The following is a 4,608-nucleotide window of genomic DNA, read 5'->3' on the forward strand; positions in this document are numbered from 1 at the left end:
GGCATAGCAGATCTCTTCCGAGCTTTCCCATTTGCAACATCTGAGGAAGTGGGCTGTAGCCTACGAAAGCTCATGCCTCTCTGAATGAGTTAGTCTGTAAGGTGCCACCCTGCCAGGCCTCCTCCTGAGCTTCAGACTAACACAGCGAACTACTTTTCTATGGGGACTGGAGCATGCTCGAAGGATTACAGGCAGGATGCGCAGGGGCTGGTTCTGAACAGGGCGAAAGAAGCCTGGGATGAGTCCCAGAGATGCCTTTGACAGAAGTGGGCTCGAGTTTAGGGTTAGGTGCAGTGTCACGGACTGGCAGTTGGACTCTGGACTTCTCCTAACTTGTGTTGTGGAGATCTGCCTGGGGAAGTGATCGTACATCTAGTGATGGACACCAAAATCCTGCCTGGGAAGAGAGTCATTAACTCCTCTTTCCCCTTGGCCCAGTAGCTGGAGACCAGACTTACTCCCACATCAAGGAACCCCTTGACTTCTGCCCGCCATTCCCGACCTGCAAAGCTGCCAGCATCCAAACCCCCTGCCCATGGAGAGGCAGAATGCATAGCCCATGATTTGATGTGCAACTGCCAGGCTCCCAGGGCTCCTACCTCTCAATCAGGACAACATCCGACCGTGACCTTCCCCTTCATGAGGGAGGGGGCATGGAGCAGCATTCTCCTCCTCCGCCCTGCCCGGAGATCTGTTCCCAACTGGAGATCCTAACACCCTGCCTCTCGCTGATGTGAGTGCCATGTGTGCGCAGCCCAGAGCCAGCAGCTGTGGATGGTTTTGTTATAGTCCCAGGATAGTACAGGCACCCCAAAAAGATTGTCTTTAATAAACCTCTCCCTTGGGACTCCCCTTGAGGTGCTCTGGCGCATGTTAAGAAGGAGCTCCAGGCTGAGTGGGCATGGAAATTCCTGTGCTCAGAGGATTTCTAAAAATATGCCCTTCTTTAGCCCTGGATTAGGGTGACTTTGCAGAGCAATCACTGGGAAAGAGTCCTAATCCCTGCACTGAAATCTACCCTGGCATTGCAGGCCCTTTGCCTCCCTTGGGCACATCATGAAGCCACAGTTAAGTACCAGAGGGGCAGGAGCAGAGGGAGAGGAGACAGGTGGAGGGAGCTGAGGGGGACATGTTTGGAGGTGGAATGACCAGGAGGGGCTGCAGCAGGAAGGGAGAGAGAGGAGGAGCTGCTGGGGAGGACGAACATCTCCAGGGATGGAATATCTCTGTGGGATGTGGATGCCCTGTGCGGACGCCAGTTGTAATCGAGCCTGGGGCAGTTGCGACTGCAAGGCATTCACTCCGATGATTGATGTCATTTTTCAGTGGGCGAGAGTCTGCCTCATCATAGCTGCCACTGCCACCAGTGCTCCTTGCTGGCAGTCAGAGCCAGGCCCCAAGCTGAATGCCCCATCCTGCCAGCGAGCATCCCTGCTGAAAGGGCCAGCATCTGTACAGACCATTCAGCCCCGTTGTCAGTCAGGCCCTTTTCCCAGAATGAGGGGTAATAAAAGCTGCACTTCAGTGAGACGTTTCCTATCCCTGTCACAAAACCCTGAGGAGGGAGGCTGGATGGGCCAAGTGGGGACTGAGAAGCATGAAAGATATGTGGGTGTGAGGACAGAAGGGGTTGGGAGTGGACATGGAGAGACCGAGTGAGAGCATGGGACGTAGGCAACAGCCATGATGCATCTTCTTCTGATTCTTCATCGGTGCATGTGGCTTGAGTTACTCAGATCCAGGCTGGAGCTCAGCTCTTGAACAAGTCCCGTTGCCCCTGCAGCAAGGTGGGCAAGCAGCGGGCTGCCTTTCAGTCCTCCGTGGAGAAGTGGGCGGCAGGTCCCAATGGAGCAACCATAGTAGACATCCCCGGGTGGGGTCTTTCAGTGTGGTGGGTGCTGTTTCTGGTGCAGGAGGCTGGTATTGTTCCTTGCTGCATGGATGCAAAGCTGTTGCATGGGGTTTCCAGTGACAGAACTGAGATCAGGATCTGGCCCATTTGCTGTGACACCCGAGACAGCTCTGATATTAGCTGTCAGTCATATGATTAAGAACTGCGCACCGAGCTGAAGAGTGTGTGGGGCAGGGGGAAGCCTGAATGACAATGCAGAGACCAGCGTGTACTGACACTGCCGGGTAAGACCCTTTCCCCTCCCTTCTGCTCCCTTTCCCTTTTGCAAACAGCTCCCTCGCTGTGGGCCTCTGCCTGGGGAGCTCTTTTTTCTGTCTCCATAACAGACTCTTGTTAATGCCCTACATTTTAATTGCCCTCGAACCTTTTCCAAGCACTGTCTCTCCCTCTTCTGGGTGCTGTTGTTTTACATTCAGTATTAGCGATCTTCATTCATGTGCGTTAACAAAGAAAATGCATTTTGTACAGTGTTTTCTTTGTTAATACATAGTAATGAAGATTGCTACTACTGCTTGCCCTCCCCTAGCGCTTTCCAGGGGAGGGTCTCAGACATGGCAGTTAGTAGCTATTTACTAACTATACTAGTTAGTGAGTAGCTATTTACTAACTAGTAGCTATATGAAGAGCATCCTTATGAGTTCTAGGGACTCAGGCACCAGTGCTGGATTTGGTATAGCCAGCCGTCACTAACTAGCTAGCCATTTTCATCCATGCAGCCACCTCTTGGGCGGTACATCTGCTGTTTAACAGTAACAGAATAACAGTACTCAGCTCTCTGGGAGGAGAAGAGGGGAAATCCTGTAGGCAAGTGAAAATATTTGTAGTGAAGGCGCTCACATCGGACTGAGTTTTGGCCAGGTGGGCAGCGCTAGCTACAGGGGAAGAACAATTAGGAACTTGTTTCATGCCTGGGTATTCTGGCCCAGACTGGCTGACATTTTTAATGGGTCACAGATGGCTTTTCCATTTGCGACCTGTCATAAATGTAATATCTCCTGGGCTGGAGAATGCCTGTGGGTGGCAGTGGGCCAGGCTTCTGTTTTCAGCTGTGCCATTGACTTGGGCAAGACAGTCCATTTTTCTGTGCCTCAGTTTATCCATCCTCAATAAGGACTACTTATCCCTCATTGTTGCTGTGTGGCGAGCAGATGAAATGTGCTGTATGATGAAATGTGTTTGATTTGTTGCTCACGTGTTTGATTTGTTGCTCACAGTTTGGCAGGGTTCATCTTAAACGCAGCTGGAGTGGCAGAGGGGTTTAGGAGGGCCTTGCTTTGAGGGAAACACGGTCTGGCGTGTAGGGTCCTGGCCTACACTTCTAAAGACCATGGTTCAAAGTCCTGCAGCCTCCTTCTGTGACCGTGGGTGAGTCACTTAGTCTCTCTGTGTCTCAGTTCCCAAGTACAAAATGGGGACAACAGCCCTGCCCTGCTCACGGGGTGGTCAGGATACGTGCGCTGAAGATGGGAGGTGCTCCGGAGGTCGGGTGCGCTGGATAAGTACCTAAAATAGAAGGTAATTAACCAGGGTGGAATATGGCCCGGTCTGTAGGAAGATGGTCGTGGGATCCATGTGTGGGCTGAGCCTCAGCTTTGCTTTCCCTCTGGAAGACGGCTCTCCAGCGGCACAGGCCCCCAGAAACCCACCCTCTCTTGACTCTCACTCCTGATTTCCACCAATGCTTGGATGATGTTTGCAGATGAAGGCTGGAGTAAAATGGTGCATGTGATGGAGCTCTGCTGATTTACCCCAGCTGGGGGTCTGGCTCACTTTTCCAAGCGATTACCCCAATCCTTTGGGGGCTGGCATGCCTGGGCACAAGTGTCCTTTGAAAAACAAGCCCTGGCAATATTTCTAACCACCCCCCTGTGCCTTGCGCTCTGTGGTCTCCTTGGAGATCTGACACGCTTGCACTTCCCCTCGGCTTGTGCAGGGGGGAACCCAGCGCCGCCAGGGCTTTGTTCTCAGCATTGCCGCGCCTGGGATCTCCACCCGCCCTTAGCCTTGTGCAAGCCCTCATTTAACAGGCCTGTTCCAGGAGGGGCAAGTCAGCCGTCCCCATCCGAGCGCGTGCAAACAGCTCTTGAATGGTTAGTGCCATTGCTCACTCAGGACGGAGCCTCACCGGACCCACATTTCCACTCCAGAATGAATTATGCTGCTCAGACCCCATCATAAAGGGCCCAGCAGCAAGCAGCCTCCCAGCCTTCCCCTCCCCAGTGTTAGCGAATCACAGCGGTGTGTGCAGCGGGCCGCTCCGTGCTCCTTGAACCGGCACCCCGGCATCTCCCAGGCGCTGCGATGCTGGTGGATGCGGCCAGGCTAGCAGCTGTCCTAGCCTCGGGACTGGCTTTCTCCGGAGACGCTGCCAGCCTGGACGAGCCGTCGGGGGCTTCTGGAGGTTGTTTTCATGCCCCAGGCCAATGGGGCAGAATTTCGGTGACTGCTTGGCCTAGTCAGGCAGAGCAGGCGCTTTGCATCTCCCCCAGGAGAGGACAGAGGACAGCCGGCTGTCCTGTATACGATGGCCACCCTAGTGTCCAGCCCACAGTTTGGAACTGAACCAGGGGTGCGGGCTGAGCAGCACCGGCGAAGGACGGAGGAGGCTGGCCCCAGGCCGCTGCAAGGCTGGCAGGACCATGCCGGCCCACCCAGGAGGGGCTGGGCGCACCCCTCCTGGGCCCCGCTAGCACCGA

This window comes from Gavialis gangeticus, unplaced genomic scaffold, assembly GCF_001723915.1.
Source record: "Gavialis gangeticus isolate Ggan-Ray unplaced genomic scaffold, GavGan_comp1, whole genome shotgun sequence".
NCBI classification, from domain to species: Eukaryota; Metazoa; Chordata; order Crocodylia; family Gavialidae; genus Gavialis; species Gavialis gangeticus.